A 10,185-nucleotide genomic window follows, 5' to 3' on the forward strand; every position below is an offset into this window, starting at 1 on the left:
CAGCAAAATTGCTATATCTCTGCACTTGTTCGAGAACAGACCTTAGAAATCTTAGTTTGCTCCAAACTCTCTATGATTGGCCTAACTTCATATTATTAGTCACCTCGTCTTAGCATGTTGCGTCTTCAGCTAGAGCTGTTATAGATGGATGAATTTTGGCTGGCCTACAGGTACAAACTCCAGCCACCAAAACGCAAGGCCGGAACCGTAAATGGTAGTATTTTTTGTAACAGCAACAGAAAATATGCTCTCCTCCTTCTGTACTGACTTCAGCAATATCTTTCACACCTACCCTCCCCTTCACACATACACCTTGCTTTTACAATAAAACATAGGCCTAAAAATATGCCCTCCCTGCACTGTGCTAAGACCTCACACCCATCTCTGACATGGGGGGGATTTCCCCCTTCGTATCCAGGTAAAAAAGACAACACCTACCTGGGACCTGCCCACTTTGCTGTCTGGAGAGGGGATTCCCTATCTGCATATTTTACATTTCACCCCTGACCCACCTGAGGCCTCTTAGAAGCAGGGGAGCCTCACTCACTCTTTCCTGTAAATGGCAGCAGTTAGGGAAGTGGACTCCTTCCCTACAGTTATGTACTATAGCACAAGAGGTTCTGGGTCTCTTGTGGACTCCTTCTCTACAGTGATGTACTGTAGCACAGGAGGTTCTGGGTCTCTTGTGGACTCCTTCTCTACAGTGATGTACTGTAGCACAGGAGGTTCTGGGTCTCTTGTGGACTCCTTCTCTACAGTGATGTACTGTAGCACAGGAGGTTCTGGGTCTCTTGTGGACTCCTTCTCTACAGTGATGTACTGTAGCACAGGAGGTTCTGGGTCTCTTGTGGACTCCTTCTCTACAGTGATGTACTGTAGCACAGGAGGTTCTGGGTCTCTTGTGGACTCCTTCTCTACAGTGATGTACTGTAGCACAGGAGGTTCTGGGTCTCTTGTGGACTCCTTCTCTACAGTGATGTACTGTAGCACAGGAGGTTCTGGGTCTCTTGTGGACTCCTTCTCTACAGTGATGTACTGTAGCACAGGAGGTTCTGGGTCTCTTGTGGACTCCTTCTCTACAGTGATGTACTGTAGCACAGGAGGTTCTGGGTCTCTTGTGGACTCCTTCTCTACAGTGATGTACTGTAGCACAAGAGGTTCTGGGTCTCTTTTGGACTCCTCTGCAGTGATGAAGGACAGGAGGTTCTGGGTCTCTTGTGGACTCCTGCTCTGCTCTGTGTGTTCCCTCAGGTCCACAGAGACCAGGACCCGGGCCGTGGCACCTGAGGGACCCATTAAGAGACACGCCAGAGAGTCTCTCTGAGATCCTGAACCCACAGGAAATACGCCTGGAAGTCCCAAGAATTATTATATCAGTCCCATAAAGACCTTTGCTTGACCTGCACTTGCTACATATGACTTATTGCTCCCTCATGGAATTTCTTATTTCTTCCCCCCCCCGCGTACTTTTACTAAGAAAGAACCAGGCATTTGCACCTTCGCACACCATAGCAAATAAACACCTGTGTTTAAATGTGTGATCGTTAAATGTATTATTGAGGCTGAAATATTAATTGTTTTTATTGCTTTCGCCAAGGACACATTGTGGTTTACATACATTTACCTGCATTCTCTCTGTCTCGTTTGTCTTGCCTTACATCAAAACTTCTAAAACTCACGTATAGAGCGTGACTACCCAGAAACAGGCCTGAGGCCCACACTTTTAATCTAATGGCTTTAATGTGACAAATAAAGCCCAATTCTGGTGGGATACGTTTTACTCAGGAGGTCCTGTAAAGTACTTTTTACGTATTATGTGGGTAATTCCAGAACAGCATTCTAACAGGATAAAAAAATTCACAGAAACCCCACCCGAATTAGTGGCTGTGTCCCGGATGTTAGATATCGAAACTAACACTACGTAAGAAAAAGCGACGCGTTTTGTGGGAAGTTACTGAGATGTCTATTTATACGGGACTATTATTACCATAGGATTGTGAATTACCTGTCTATCTCTGCTGAACTAATCTGCAGAGAGGACGTGTGTGTGAAGGTGATCAAATTGTGTGCGCTTTGTCCACATGACGTGTTGAGCATGTGGGAAGGTGTAGGTGAACTTCCCTTATGAAAAAAATCACATGTGCAATTTGCCTTTTCACATGTGAAAATATCTGATAATATTAGGCTTAGCTGGGAGGCATGGAGGTCCGGAGATGTTGCCCAGACATGCTTTTCCTTGTGTGTCAAAAGACCTGCACATTACAGTATGTTATGTGATCAGTTGAGTAATGGGCTTGGTATGTAATGCACCAATCATGTACAAACATGTATGAAGTAGCATGTTTCAACCCCCAGCATGTTGTATTTGAGTGTATCAGTAACATTTAATTATAAGTGTTACAAACGTTCAATGCATCATTAATAAGGACATTATACATGTGTTAAAATGTGTTGAAATTTTGAATGTTTAAATGTCTTATTGAGAAGTAGATCAGGGTGACGGAAGTGAAAATACTGTAATGTAATTATTTTTTTTAAACACATTACTCAGTACATGACCCAGTCATGGCTTCTGATTAAAAGTTATAATATTAATAACTTTGGCACATTGCCACAACCACCCTAAGGCTGGACATCCTCCTGGTGTCAGAAGCGACCAAAAACATCCTCCTTTTTTTTTAACAGTGCCGTGGGAGGACCGCCTGGAGGAGGCCCATGGGAGGAAGAGGGCCAAGCATGAAGACCATGTCATCGACTGCCGTAAGCAGGGCTGGAGGGCTAAGTGTATGCCTATCGAGGTTGGCTGTAGAGGTTTTGCGGGGCATTCACTCTGCAAAGCCTTGAGTGCACTGGGCATCACTGGAATGGGGAGGAGAAGAGCCATCAGGAACATCACAGAGGCAGCAGAGAAGGCCTCGAGATGGCTCTGGATCAGGAGAGGAGGTCCATGGGGAGGAGCAAATGCCACCTGAACACAAGTCGTGGTCTGATCAGCCATGGCTGAGTCGCCTGAAAGAAGGCGTCTGATGTTGAAAGACCCGGAACACCAATGACCCCAGGTTCTATCACTGAGGATGTGTTCAGGAGCATTGAGAGATGTATGCAATCAATCACTTTAAAAAAAAAAAAATTACATTACTATGCAGTGATTTTTTCTGAGTAACAGTAACATGACATTTGTTTCAGTTTCTGTTACTCAACCACATACATGTGGCTTTATGTTGTCTACTGCTTAGCATATTTCCTTCAAAAGTTTCGCTGGTCTACACAGAAATTGGGGTGTGTAGTTATGGTATCAAATGGTAAAACTTCAACTGGTAACAAATATTTTTATTTTATGTTTCTTCTCTTGTGTCTGAAGTGGGAAGATATTATCAAAGGCTTTCCTTTTGAGAGACATGCATATACATGCAACATTATCTATGTTAAATACACATATACCATCACTCATACTTAACCACACCTGCAGCTCTCAATCATGTACACAAGACATACATATGTACACCCAAACGCAACACAGGAGAAATATTTTCACAGCTGATTTATTTAGTGATTTGTTTAGACTATACAGAACTTGATCCATTGATAAGGTTATTCCACTGTCACGTCAAATCCCTTTTCATAAAAAAGTGTGAAAAAAAACACAAATACATTTTTAAAAATAAATATGATATAAATAAATAAATACGTCAAATAAATACTGGCAATGTGATGAGGCACGTTGTGGCGTATGGTCAGTATTGAGCATGGACTTTAGAGTTGCTGCATCATTTTGCTTTGGAAAATTTGTCTTCTTCTCCTCCTTTTCTTCTTCCTCTCCTCGATCTCGTTCCTCAGGTTGACACCTCTGCTGTACACGCCGGACAGCTCCCGCAGCGCCTGTAGCTGCATCGTGAACTGGTCCGCCTGACGGAGAAGACAAAGAAGAGGAGAAGATGAAGAGCGCTTCAGCTTTTCGGCAAAGAAACGCGACCGGCCCGCATCCGCGGTTCAGCGCGTTGGCCTCAGCTGCAAAACAACTGGATTCTATTCAGTCTTCCGTTCACCCTGTTCATGTGTTCAATGGTGCAAATAAAGATGGCAGATCTGTCTCTGGGTGTTTTGGAGTCAGCTTGTGCTGTGCGTTGTTACGCTGCCCCCGTTGCTGTTTGCTTCCCTGGAAATCTTTGATAGAATCCTGAACGACAGCTGAAGACTTTGCCTGTGCAGTAAATGACGTCTGGCATCACCCAGCCAGACCATAATGAGTTACTCAGCCTCAGTACAATGAGTTACCCAGCCCAATTATGATGAGTTACCCAGCCTGGCTACTTTTGTGTTCCCTGGGACGAGCTCTTGGGTACCGTGTCACCCCCCAAGTGTTTGCTGACCTTAATGGCCCACAGGGCCTGGAGCCTGCTCTGCACGTCCGGCTTTAGGGCCGGGAAGTCCTTCTGCAGCCGCTCCACTCGACCCTTGATGGCATGGATGGTCATCACCATCTTCTCATCTGTGGTGTGGTTCCTCAGGTTGGTCAGGATTGTCTGGGTCACCCTCAGCAGCTCACCAACCAGAAGGTTCTTTTCTCCTTCCTGTCCAAAAAAAACAATTTAAAAAATGTACAAAATCAGCCTTAGTTTCCATTGTCTGTGTGGCTGTATCACTATATATATATATATATATATATATATTCAATTCAATAATAGTACAGAGGTGTAATATTTAGAATCCAGTTTGCTAGGTAGATTACCCTTAATTTCAAGTCAAAGGTGTCCGGGTTCTTCGGAAAAAGAGGTTGGCTATACCATTTGATTTTGTTCTTTGTCTGTAATGAAGAGAGAAAAAGGAAAAGGTTTTAGTCGTGCAGGCAGATGACTGAAACCAACGGAGTAAACGCTTACGCTAAACTGAACCACTGAGTCTAGCACAACGAGTTCTGATGTCACAATGGAATGTTTGACTCGTGTGGCTTCCGCTGATAGAAGCTTGACCCTCTGATTTGGCTGCCTGCATTGAACCACAACATCCAACCAAACGCGCCTCTGTTCAGTTGCAATTGCAGAATAACTATCACCGACACTGTGGGGGGGGGGGGGGGGGGGGGGGGGGGTTCAAACCAAACACAGATTTTTTCAAGTTGCCGAATTACCACACTACCCAAGCTGGAGGGAGTTAGTTGCATTTGGCGAAGTTTTGGTCAAACATTTCGCGACTGAACTAGAAGCCACTTCTACACTTGTAGTCAGCTGATGTGGCAAAATGGGTCCTGATGCCTTTGCTTTCCGATCAGTGGCGTTGAAATGTAAAGTAGAAGATTAGCAGTTGAGCCATTGTGTGCTTGTAATAGAATCTGGAGAAGTGTTCACCATGTATATACTGTGTAAGATAACATGGCTTTGCTCATGCCTTCTTAGCAGCATTAAGGCAGCGATTAACACCAGGCAGGCAGTATGCTATTCTGTGTGGGTATGCAATAGTCCACTCTTCTGGAGGCCTGAACTTGAACTTGAACAAAGGCTTTAGTTAACCCTTTGAAGAGTAGGTTTTTTTTTTTCTTTCCTTTTTTTAATTTTTAAATTCCACCGTCCAAAGTCAGTGTTCTAGAACTCTGCGGCTTTCACCAGCAGTGACTGTGACATCAGCATTAGAATGTTCAATTCTAATCACATTCTATTCACGTATTTGTGATCTTTCACCGTAAAGGTTTCAGAGGGTTTCTGTGTAGAGATGGAGTCTGAGTGCCTTCTATGACAGACATGGAAACAAGACATGCTGTCCTCACTTTTAAAAAAATGTTTTACACTGAGTCAGCCACATGTGTACCCATATTCAGCAAAACTGTAGTTCAAACGCGGGCAGAACTGTCCAGTACAGTGCGACACAGTCCCTGCTTCACTAGTATCAGTCAATCAAAGATGCTGGTTATACTCACAAAGTAGTCCTTGAAATGGTCTTGCAGCTGTTTGATGTCCGCTTGCATGTTTGACAAGACGAGGCCTGTGGGTTGAGCCCATCCTAAACTTGCAAAGTATATCCCACAGAAAAGAGCCAGGCTGTGTAGTAAACTCATTTGCAGCAGTTTTTTTTTTTGTTTTTTTTTTTTTTTTTTTTGCAGCTTCCGAAGCTTTAACAATTCCTAAAACCTTGTCTTTGAGGCTCCTGCACCACCTGCCTTGTTTTTATTGAGCCACTTCGAGTTCGTTTCTAAACTCTCATCGACAGCGAATGACATTCAGGCATCAACCTGATGGATATTTATAGTCAAAGGCGCATAGGCTCAGAGCAAGGGGTGTGAAAATTTGCGGCTGGTTAGTGGGTTTCTCAGCTGAGCGCATTTCCTTTAAAATACTGACGCCCCATTCGATGTAGACTCCCTCCCCAACCTCACCCCCCCCCCCCCCCCCCTCCCATTGGGCCTTTTTTTTTGGGTTCTTTGGAAGGTTGTTAGCGGTTGTGTCAGGGGAACTTCATTGGGCTGTCATGCGCAGGTGGTTGGGGGAGGGGGGGGCAGTGTGGGTTCGGGACCAACCTGGCACCCCCAGGAAGGCCTCTGCAGTCATGCGGGCCCTCTATGAGGGGACGGAAATGTGGTTTCTTCACCTCAGAGTCTTTCAAGTAAAATGAGATCTGAGTTCTGCACAGAGACAGTAATGAAACTTGCACCCTGACCATTGACAAGGGTGTGAGGAGGATGAGATGTGTCATGGAATTCTGTTAATCAAGGGGTGATTCACCCACGGAATTTACAGAAAAACGAATACTTGCGATGCCAGAATATTGTGCTTTGTACCATTATCTTGATGTTGCAGCTTGTCATGCCTCCTAGTTTGACTTAGCATAGGTTAGGTCAGAGAGTAATGTTTACTGTGTGAACTGGACTTAACGTGTTCATGGCCATGGCTATAACTGTTACGTAGTGAGTATTGTACCTTATCGGACCTGTGTTTTGTACTTGTTCCAGTGACCTTCGGTGTGCACTGATTGTACGTCGTTTTGGATAAAAGCTCCTGCCAAATAAATGTAATGTAATGTAAACGCAGTGTCGCTTCTGAAGAGGAGAGAATGGTGCGGTGGAGGTGGTTTTTCTGAGAGCTCCGTCTGCTGCACGGTTTTCCTCTTTTCGGAATTACATCTGACGCTTTCACACCGCAGGTCTTCCGGGGACAGAAACCATCGTCACGGAGACCAAAGAGACGCCTTCTTGCCTCGAGACGCGCTTCAACTCCGACGTCGCGGGGGAAGGCCTTTCCTTCGGGTCCCGCAAGATGAGACATTCCTTCAGATTTGATTTGACTGATGTCACACGAGTTTCAACCAAAGCCAGAGGCTGCGTCATTTTTTCTTAACCGCTCACCAAAGAAAACTCACCCCCTGTTGATTATTTCTGATTACACTGAAGAAGGCATTTTGCTAAAATGTATTTGCATCTTGTTCCCCGGGCTGCTTAAGTGAATAAATTAAATTAATTGACTTTTTATCTTGTTGTGCGTGAAAGTTGCAAAGTCAGATTGAAATATATTTACATTTCTTCTATCCCTATAGAATCAGTTCTCTATAATTATGAAAATTAAATAAAATATTTAGTTGTCTTCTGAATTATGGAGATAGACACCTGAAAATGAATGACTTCATTAATATAGCAAGTATTCATCCTCTTTTAGTTAACAACCTAAGACGGGGCAAAGTGTTTTATATACATACATAATAAATACTTTAATGAGGTCCACCAATATCTATTTAGAATCCGATTATTTCCAACTGCATAATTATAGAATACATTGTAACCTACAGGTCACAGGTTTGATGCTCGTGTAGGACGCTGCCATTGTACCCTTGAGCAAGGTATTTAACCTGCATTGCTTCAGTATATATCCAGATGTATAAACGCATACAATGTAATTCAGTGTGGATAAGTGTCTGCTAAATGCCTGTAATGTAATGTGATGTAATGGTGGAGTTAGATGATGGATTTTAATAGCCAGTGGAAGCTATTAAAATTAGTTAGATGCAACTGGCATGATATAGGGTTCGATTTTATCGCCTTGACATTTGAATTGTATTTTCTTCTTCTCTGCAATTTTCACAAAAGCACCATGAGGTTGCATGTACAGATAAGAGAGCGATGATAACCTCTGTTTTTCCGTTGCTTAGAAAACCTCATTTGTGTGTGTGTGTGTGGTTGTGTGTGTGTGTGTGTGGTTGTGTGTGTGTGCGTGGTTGCGTGTGTGTGTGTGTGTGCGTGTGAGTGTGTGTCCCATCACTGGACATTTTACTGTGTACTGACACCACAATGGTTCTTCCGATGATTTCTTCTACCAGGGATATTTTTTTCAACACTGCTTGAGTGTTTTTTCTTCCCCCTGGGGTTTTTTTTTTTTTTTTACCTCTCTAGCGGGATTCTTGGGATTCCTGTTTCTGTGAAGTATTCTTATCTAAAAAAGCACAACACAAATAAAACTGAATTGAAGCTGAAGTAAAAAATAATAAGAATAAAAATACTCTATGATAGTCATTCTGAGAGAATGAGTCATTGTCTCTCACCCTCTCCCTCTCTCCCTCCCTCTCTCCTGTATTCTCTCCCACCTCCCTGCAGCACCAGCACCACGGACAGCATCCACTGCCCCCCGAGTTGCTCCGCATGGACTGGACACCCCCCCCCCCCCCCCCCCCCCCCCCCCCCTCCAGAAACCATCCTGCTGCACAGACCCACTGAAAGTTGCGACTTGTTGAGTAGAGTGCATTTTTGTGGATGCGCCACAAGGGAAAATCCGCACATTTCTGTCACGTCATCTGGTTTTCAGGGACGGTGACGCAATCGACGAGTCGTAGTTTTCTGTGTGTCTGCGCAGGAGGAGGAGGCGTCTGTTTCTTTACCTCGACAGCTCGCGGCCCTGTGACCGAGCCGAGCATCTTTTCCTTTGAGGCGGTTAATGGCCGTGCTTGCGGCGGACGGCTTTTCTGCGAAACGCGTTGTGGTTCGCAGAATTTTCCATTCTCTTCCTTGAGCGCCAAGCTTTAGCTTTAGCTTTAGCTTTAGCGCAGACACCAGACGCCAGTGAAATGTCAGGCAGGCCTCTCTGATGCCCACTTGCTAGCTGCTTGTGGCACAGTGAAATTCCAGGAGTGACAGCGATTTTCCAGAAGGCGTAAGACGTGTCAGTGTCAGTTTTAACCCATGTAGTGTTTTTATTAGTATTTACTTGGGCTGAGGCGTGCTGATGTTATAGCTCGCATCAAATTTAAAACATTGGTCCTAGCATACCAGGCAGTCAAGGGATCAGCCCCAGCATACCTCCACAAGATATTCAAACCCTACATGCCAGCCAGATCCCTCCGTTCTGCTACCTCAGGACGCCTAGCACCTCCCCCTCTTCGCACCTGCACTTCCAGAACACGTCTCCTGTCTGTTCTGGCCCCACGATGGTGGAATGACCTCCCTGTGGAGGTCAGAACAGCTGAGACACTGACCCATTTCAAACGACGACTGAAGACTCACCTCTTCAGGCTGCACCTCTCCCCATCCCTCCCTACCCTGTAAATGACTGTAAGCTTAGGGTTGTAACTAGGCAGCTGTTTCGTAGGTGACTTAGGTGCATTAACTCTTTACTACTGCTTGTATTTTTTCCATAGATTGCGTTGTTGCCGTTCTCGTTGTGTTAGTGTTAATCAGTTTAACCTTCAGGGTCCAAGTTGAACTATGCGGTTGTTCCCTACACTTGGACCGGTACTTCTCTCTAAGGGTTTCGTCATACTTGTTCCTGGTTATGGTTATACACTTTGTTGTACGTCGCTCTGGATAAGAGCGTCTGCCAAATGCCTGTAATGTAATGTAATGATGTGGCCAATGGAAAAAGTGATCGATTCGATAGAACGAGAGAACGTGTTAAAGTATAGATGAAGTATTACATTTAACTATCACCTACCTGTATACACATTTTTCTCTGGTTACCTCAGGATGTCGCAAACCGATTTTGCAATATATATATATATATATATATATATATATATATCCCATAGGTGTTCAATTGGGCCGAAGTCTGGTGACTGTATATGATTCACATCATTTCCATACTCATCAGACCATTCAGTGACCCCTTTGTCATTGTCATCCTGGAATAGACCACTCCCATCAGGATAGAAATGTTTCGTCATGGGATAAAGGTGAACACTCTGAGAAACTTTGTATTGATTTGCTGTGGCCCTTAC

The 10,185-nt window shown here is 44.3% G+C and overlaps 1 long non-coding RNA gene across 2 annotated transcripts in view; it reads left to right on the forward strand.

Moving 5' to 3' along the window:
• Positions 1 to 4,091, forward strand: part of LOC118231469 — a 7,034-nt gene extending 2,943 nt beyond the window's left edge. The window contains exons 2-3 of one of the 2 annotated variants that reach the window (XR_004766073.1): positions 1,252 to 2,760; positions 3,838 to 4,091. This is a non-coding gene — a long non-coding RNA (uncharacterized LOC118231469). The other variant, XR_004766074.1, reaches the window with a different exon arrangement.
• The last annotated feature ends 6,094 nt before the right edge of the window (positions 4,092 to 10,185 follow it).

Source organism: Anguilla anguilla, chromosome 7 (genome assembly GCF_013347855.1).
Source record: "Anguilla anguilla isolate fAngAng1 chromosome 7, fAngAng1.pri, whole genome shotgun sequence".
Classification (NCBI taxonomy): domain Eukaryota; kingdom Metazoa; phylum Chordata; class Actinopteri; order Anguilliformes; family Anguillidae; genus Anguilla; species Anguilla anguilla.